General features: G+C 33.6%; 1 long non-coding RNA gene across 1 annotated transcript; it reads left to right on the top strand.

Moving 5' to 3' along the window:
• Positions 1-3,459: 3,459 nt before the first annotated feature.
• Positions 3,460-8,261, top strand: LOC145694258 (uncharacterized). The gene is made up of 3 exons (XR_014132985.1): positions 3,460-3,610; positions 4,739-4,877; positions 8,095-8,261. It is a non-coding gene; the product is annotated as an uncharacterized LOC145694258 (long non-coding RNA).
• Positions 8,262-8,623: the final 362 nt, after the last annotated feature.

The raw sequence follows: 8,623 nt of genomic DNA, 5'->3' as shown, positions 1-8,623 counted from the left end.
ATACCAGCGTGTCGTGACACATCGGTTGAGAACCATTGACCTCACGTATTAGTCCTAGGCCCATTCCTTCCTGTCCTTCCCTCGGATATGTACAAAATTTGGTGGCTTTAGGTAACTCCTCTCTATGTAAAAATCTGACGACAGACACACATGTTCTTTTGAAGTGAAATGAAGTATTTAAATTTAACGTCCCACCATTATGCAGGGAAGGCCAAAGAAGACGATGATTAAAGCAACTAAATGATGATGGAAGAATCGGTCGAATGAGAAAGTGGGAATACTTCAAGTAAACCCATGGACACGATGTTCTGCACCACAAACTTACCTGACCAAGGGTCAAACCAGGAACCCCGTGCACCAGAAGGAAGCGCTCTACCATTGAGTCCCCTTCACATGTTCTTTTCTGTATTAGTAAATATACATCCATTTTGTTTTTGTAAAATTACTATATATGTGTGTAATGTATAATTAAAGATAGTAGTGTTGAGAGAAGAACTAACTTCAAGATAAACATGAAATTCCGGTACTTGGGATCCTTGATTCAATCTTACACTATATGAGCATGTGGTGAACAACATTGGCAATTAGCTATCAGATGACAACAAATCCGTTTTTCAGCAAAACCTACCAGGTTTGGTGTGAATTGAAATCCTTGCAATGGCAAAGAAATCTTCCTCAAGAGATTAAGAGGCCTCATCACGGCGAAATTAAAATACCGCTAATTTTACAGTAATTATGTGATATCTTCAAATAGATAAAAGATAATCGAAATGTGGAACAAGAGCGCATGAGACAATATTGTTTTGCGTGAGGCACCGTTATCACAAGTCACCTAGACTGGCTTTCCGTTTTCAGCCGTTTAGAAACGCGAAAATAAATGCCGATTTTCAAAATGGCTCGAAATCGGAAACAGATAAGTGAGTCGTGATAACGATATCTCATGTAAAATGATATTGTCTAGGGCGCTCTTGTTCCACATTTCGATTGTCCTTTATCTATTTGAAGGTATCACATAATTACTGTAAAATTAGCGGTGTTTTAATTTCGCTGGGATAAGGCTTCTGAAGAGTTTCCATCCTGAAAGAAGCTGAAATGTTGTTAATTATTATCATCCGTAGTTTTAATTATGCCATCACTGGCAGATAACTTGTGCAAATTTAGAAGTCTCCAAGCGTCATGGTTCTCCTCTTATCTGTTAGTGAACTCCGTCGTGGTTAAATTATTCCCATACGCGCCTTTGACTCGAGAGACTCAGAATCGATTCCCGGTGGGAAGTGTTATGATTCGGGTTGCACGTTAAGTTATAAGTCAATTTCTCATAGAGCCTCGATGCTGAATGGGCCGATACGCAATCAATCAATCAATCTTATCTCTTAGTTTTTATATAAAAGTTCCCCTCTTTAATTAGGTACATGAATTATTTTTTATTCCCCTTCTTCATTTACCTTCTATTACATTTATGTCTAATCCTTCTCAAGAAAACTCTTCTCAACTAATGTTCTACCAAATGTACTTACTACTTTTTTAGCTATCTTCAGTAGTAGTTTTTTCACCTTAACTTTCGTCAACACTCCTTAATTGACCTCTTTTTCCCATTCGGATAATATTTTCTATTCTTCTTCACGCTTACATTTCGAGAGTTTTCACTTATGTTTCATTACGTTTCGTATTGCCTGCATGTTTGCTCCGAGTAGTAGGCTATATTACTCAACACGAAATATCTTATGAGTTCATTTTTCGACTCTTTCATTAATCCAAAGTACTATCTTCGACATTCTTATCCTTGGTTTTATTCCTGTTCATATTCAAGATTTTTTAGTAACTGATCGAAACAATGTATTTTTCTTTTTTCTGTTTCTCTTTCTTTCTTTCTTTTTCCTGTTTTTGTTTTGAAAGAAGACAAATAGAAAATTATTAAATACAGAAGCTTCAAATGTACTTCCACCCTCCTTTCCAAACCTTTACATTTGACAAAATTAGATTTATTTAATTAATCGATATATATATATATATATATATATATATATATATAGATATATATATAGATAGATAGATAGATAGATAGATAGATAGATAGATATATAGATATATAGATATAGATAGATAGATAGATAGATAGATAGATAGATAGATAGATAGATAGATAGATAGATAGATAGATAGATAGATAGATAGATAAGTATAATATGATCATCCAGGCTTGGATTTAAAAAAATAAACTAATTAATTAATTATATATTCATTATTAATATTATGTATGAATAAAATTGACCTTAATATTATAAAACAAGTAACTGTCATAAAAATGACCACTTACAGACTATAAGGTACCATACTAGGCCCTTACACATTCGTTATTACTCTGTTGCTAACGCACCTCTTACTATATTATCGTTTCGAACAAATTAATTTTCCTCTTCTTCTGATTACTACAAAATCATTTCAACTTTTCCTGATAAACCTTTCACCTTCTCTAATATCCAACATGAACCACATGATTTCCCACTGGGATTCTGCGGATCGAACCCACGTATCCTTGGGAATAAAATGTTACATTCATGTGTAATTCATTAGAGCAGTAACATGAAAATCTGCTGAGCACATATTCAGCAAACTAGAAGGGCAAGTGGCTTGTATAAGGAGAAGTGCTCAAGAGCAGAGATAATTTAATAATTTCAAAAAGTGAAATTGCACTTAATGAAACTAATAAAGAACAACAAACGCTCTCTTTGCACTTATTTGAATTGTATATACAAGTGGCTCAAGCGTTAAAAGAAATATCCTATATTATTATATATAGAAGATTTTCGCACATTCAAATGTGGACTACCAGGATATTTTGAACGTATAAAAAATAATGCGGGGCTACTAAGAGATGCAAAATATTCGTTAAAATATAATTAAATGACAACCATGATTTGTGTAATTTACTTGTTTGGTTGCATTTGAGTTTAGTGTCTCTTTCAGCAAAGAGGCTATATGAGACGAAAACCCACAACTTCAATTAGGATCCAAGCCACATGAGGTTCCACCAGAAATTGTAGTATACATTTTTTGTGTTGTATGTGTTACAATTATTTTTAATAAAATTTTCTCCTTTCACATCTAAAATTATTTACGCTACTATGTGAAACGATATATGTTATATATATATATACACTCTTAAAAATTCAGGTGGTTTCGCAGAAAATTCACCGTAAAGTTTACAGGTCTTTTACCAGAATTTACATTTCAGGTGAAATTTCCGTAAATTTTGAACAGTGTATCCAGCATTTGACCAAAGTTCTTTCGAGTTGTTTGAAGTTGTTATATTTCGAATAATAGAATGAGTATTAAGTTATACGAAAGAAAATAACTTTCAAAGATGTTTTTCATTATTTCTTCTGGTTTAATTGCAAAATAAATTGAAGAATTATTAAATACTTTTAGCCTTATATTTAGTGGTTGCAGACACTGTCGTAAGATACTTTTATGACAAATGAAAGTTGTTTCCGCAACTGAAGCATTTAAGACAAAAAAAAAAAATCTCGCCAGTAATGAGATTGTTTGTGTTGTGTGTATTCCAACGTTAGAAACTGTTGATTATACGTTTTCTTCATTTACATTATAGGTGAGTACATTTATTACTATTATTTTAAGTATATTTATAGGGTTCTCATTGCTCATATTTTACGGATTGGAGTTCAAATTTCTTTTAGTATTTCATGATCGTCTTCTGTGTAAAGTTTTAACCGGTGAAGTACCTCGGTTTTTAGCATCCAAAGTTTGATCGCATGTTCAGTGTACAAATAACGCACTGACGTTCAAGTCGCATATTATGCAACATCACATAAGGAAAAGTACGTTCGGAACTGTTCTAGTGCAAGTAGTAATGTGTGCCGTCAATTTAAGTGCAAGGAAAAAATTGGGCCTTTGTGCCGTAGAGTAGATCCAGTATTGTCAGGCCTATAAACGTTAAAATTTTATTATTTATCAAGAAATTCACTGTCACTACCTTAGAAATTGTTTCTTGGTGCGCATTCACTTTAAGAGGACCTCCCCGTTTGTGTGTAAATACTGCGTCCGGATATATGCTATAAAACTGCAGTAACCTGTGCTGGGTGGCCACTAAACGGACGAATGCCATGTAATAGAGTCAGGACAGGGCAGCCCGAGTGGTGGCAAGGGGTGCATGCGTAGGTAGCAGGCGTGTCAGCGATGGTAGGTATTCGCGTAAACAAGGATGTCGTTGAAAACACTTAGATAAATTTGGTTATTATCTTAACACGCGATTACTTACATTTGCGATTTGTACAATGTCGACACTGCATTTAGGAAACTATAAACAACTAACTGGTTTGTGGTAGAGGACTTGAATTCCTCTGATAACCTTTCAACATTTGAATATACGTATGACTGTTTCTACATTTCTTTATTTTCAATGTTTTTCTACATTGGTCATATTTTCTGCTCAATTTCAATAATACGTACCGGTCCACAACATATAATAACTCATTTCTTCACAACACACATTCTTATAACACTCAAAATCGAAATCGAACACCGAGTTGCCATCTTTGAATACGCCGAACTAATTTCCTCATTATACCCTAATGTCTCATGTCAGCATGCATCCACTGAAAATAGTACCAGCAGCACGCAGATTTTCACGTCTGAAAATATTACATTAAACTATCTAGCGTGAATTAAAAAAATACTATGTCTTTCGTTGAAAATTTACGTATTTTTCATATTTCAGGTCCTACTCTCACGCACTTAACTCGAAATTCTCTGTGGATGCTTCGTTATACATTTTAACCAGTTAATGAAAATAGTGGAGATCGGAATATGGCTTCGCTTTCGTGCCTTTCTCTAACAGTTGATTGCAAGGAAAAAAGGTGAGTAAGGCTAGGGAAATTAAGGTTACAAATTTTACAGTAGCCCTGTAAACATACTTTTTTTGGTAAGAAGTTTTCAATTTAATACACTGCTTTGCTGAACATTCAAAATTTATCGGACATATTAATCAGCATATTGAGTTGCTGGCTAAGACACACCAACTTCATTTGCTTTATACAATAATTATTGCTTTTTATAATTATCGTTGTTATTTAGCAACAGTTGGAAACTCTCTTTAACGTAAAGTGTTTCATGCTTATTTTCAATTTTCCAATGTATAGTTATCTCATAAATTTTGCATGGCACAACTTATCAATAAATATTACTCTTCAATCCTTATTCTTAAACTTAATATAAGCTTAAATGATTGCATGGTAGTGTTCATTTTGAATACAACTCTAACAAATAATTTATCTATGAGTTGAGTATATTTTTCTATGAAATGCGAGATTTTTTTAAAAAATATGATTGTCTTTAGGTATTTATAAAGGAATAATTTTTAAAATCATGAAAGACTGAAAATTTCAAATAATATGGAAAGATTGGCAATTTATCCATAAAAATGAATACATTATTTAAAATATTTACAGCTCATACTGAACTGAACTACATCTTTGATAACTTTTTTTTTCTTTCCTTATTATGACACAATCGTATGGTGTGGCTACTTGGCAGTTGTTACCATTTGCTCTGCGTCAACATAAAACCTCGGTTTACTAATTGCTACATTATGATCCGCTTGTCTTCATTACTGTCTGTACGCTGTAAGTTGAAATCATTCCTAATGCTGAGCGATATTTTCTTACATTCTTTTTTTATATATAATTATTTTGCTCACCAAACACCACACATCCATACCATATATTAATGGTTTACTTTTTTTTGCACTTATTCAAGGGTTTCATTATAAACAACTTTTCGCTGAAGATAGACTTAATATGTGCCGAAATATTAGATGAGGCAAACATCAAAGTCCGTTAATTTTAACTATCATCTATCTTGAATCTACAGTATAGCGTTGCTTAGTGCGTTTATATAATTGACCCTGATTCAGTAGTGAGATGATTCGCTTTTACAAGAACAATATCTTAACATTAGTAGATCTCACTTCAATTTTTTAAGATTAAAATAAATAAATATGGCAGGGCTTCCGGTTCGCCGAATAATCAGCACGCGTGCCTTCTGCAAAATACGTATGCAATAATTTCTCCATACTTCTGCCTATAATTTTATGAAATAAAATGTTTTTTTAAAACGAAGTCGTTTGCTGATATTTGAACAAAGAAGTCAACAAATAAATAAAAGTAAATGAAATGAAATCTTTGAGTATTACATCTCATGGTTATGCCGGCTAGACCAAAGAAGACGGTAATGAGGAGAAATGAAAGAAATTGTGGAATGAAGAAAGTGGGAGAAAACGGGAGAATCCCGAGAAAACCCACCCACACGGTGTTTGTCTAACACAAAGCTCACTTTCCGCGAGCTGGAATCGATCTAAGGACCTCATGCACTAGATGTGAACGTGAGCCACCCCGACACCCTAAAGAAATGAAGACTACAAACTAACCAATTACATTTTTTTAACCAGTAGGTTGAAATTTTATTAAGTTGTTGCAGGTTCAGTTTAGTAAGTTATTGCATCGAAATTGAACTAAAGTGATGTGAAAATAAACCTGTATTGTACCATTCAACCCATACACTTCATAGTTGAAGTTCCAGAAAACAATTATTCATAAAGTACATGTATTAACAGAGTTCTTCATAGATATGACAAAAAAAAAAGCCTATAGCCACTAAGGTCAAAGAGTATTCCAGATTCGATAAAGAGGATGATAAGGTACTTTCAGACTTGTCACAACATTTTCATGCGTTCAAACACAGGTCAATGATATTAAAGTGCTACACAGAACAAATTCGTTCATTAAGAGGAATGTTTATGAATAGTTTTATACAAGAATGAACAACCTAGTTTGAATCTTGACAAAGACCACTTGAACAACAAACGAGTTAAAATAATCAACTGTCATCTGGCGCACAAACTTTAAAGTTTGAAGATTGTATGGCACAAAACAGGTTTATTTTCACGCAGCTTTATTTCCGGGCATATTTATAATTTTGTTAAGTGGGTGGTGTTTTAATGAAGACGGGAGTTCCTATCGAAAATTTCGGCAGTTACTTATATGGCTGACGTATACAAGATTAGTTCAAGTTAATAACGATTCTCTCTTGTTGCGTGATCCAGTGACGTCGCTCCATACACCAAGTAAAGTGGCTTCACAACATTTGTCGGAGTAAAATTTCTTATGGGTAGCTACTTGGCCATAAGACCTAAGTTTTCACATCATGTGCCGAACACTTACGGTAAATAGAACCTGATACACTGTGAGCGTGGAGATAGATGATTGCAATTCCACAGAACAATCCACTTAAACGCTCTACAGTTCTGGAGGCCAAAATGCGAGGTCGTCCTCGCTGCTTTTGTGTTCAGGAACGTCGCACCACTTTTCCTCTTCACTGCAACAACCTAAGTAAGTCTCTGGTTTTTTTTTTTTTTTTTTTTTTTAAAGCTTAAGTATCCTGAACCAGTTACACTATAGATGTGGCATGCAACCATCTCACCACGTTGGACGTTCGTGAAATGCACAGTTTTACTCATTCGGTTCTCTCACCCATTTAGTACGATTATGAATATTGTCCATATCTATGTATCCCAGACACATATGGTTTTCCTTTGTAACTGAAAAACACACTTCTTGTGTTTGATACCACTATTAGGTGAAATCTGTAATACTGATGATAATACACTATTTCTTGTTACCTTTTATGGTGCGAAACTGTTAATCGTTTTCCACAAATACAAACCTGTTTTCGAGACTTCTATATACCTTAATCCACAGTTTTTATGCCAGCTTCACGGATGTGAAATAGTGCAAAATGAGAATGGTTAGTGTTAATCAAAACTTAAGTAAATTTATAGAATAGTTAATGCAAATGTATATGAATAATTCATAGTATTGTTTATGAAACAGAGAAGAGTTTGTCTTAAAAAAATCGTACAGGAAAGGAAAATGTAATGGTATGAGAGACATAAGAGATACACCATTAAGCATGATATTGCGCTCAGAGTTACATAAGTCAATTTACAACTTGAAAGAAATAAAAATAGGTTTTGCCTATTTTTCTCTAGCTTCGAAATATATTTGTTTCTGATTTCAGGTGTTTTGTTGGAATTAATCCAAAAATTGAATCCATTCCGCGGAAAGCGAGGGAAGATGCGGCAACATGATACTTCTAAGGATTATCCGTAGCAAATTTTTGACTTCCATGAAATAACTCATTGTCAGTTTATAAACGGAATATTGACTAGACTGATCATTTCTTTTTTATTTCATGTATTATCATTTGAGAATTAAATATGATGAGATATTTAAGAATATATTGTTTTCATTTGGTTTTTACTAAATCCTGTTAATTTATGTTTAAATCTTTAAGTATTTTTTTTCAGTAGCGTCATTTCAGACTTTGCCAGGTAGGAGTAAGTTAGTCCATCAACATAAGAGTTTTACCTTTTGAATTAGTATTTTAGTATACAATTTATTGAAGAGCATGTGATTCTCAAACCCAGAGGGGTAATTATCCTCCTTGCCCTTCCCAAATGATTCCCTGCTTCTCTCTCTCTGAAAACCTTCTTCTGATTTCTGTACATGTAGACTTAACTCTAGTTGTATTACTGTTACAAAGGAAA

The sequence above is a fragment of the Thermobia domestica genome, chromosome 9, assembly GCF_964235325.1.
Source record: "Thermobia domestica chromosome 9, izTheDome1.hap1.1, whole genome shotgun sequence".
NCBI lineage: Eukaryota > Metazoa > Arthropoda > Insecta > Zygentoma > Lepismatidae > Thermobia > Thermobia domestica.
Note: the sequence above shows the minus strand (reverse complement) of the source record. Positions and strands in the feature narration are given on the sequence as shown.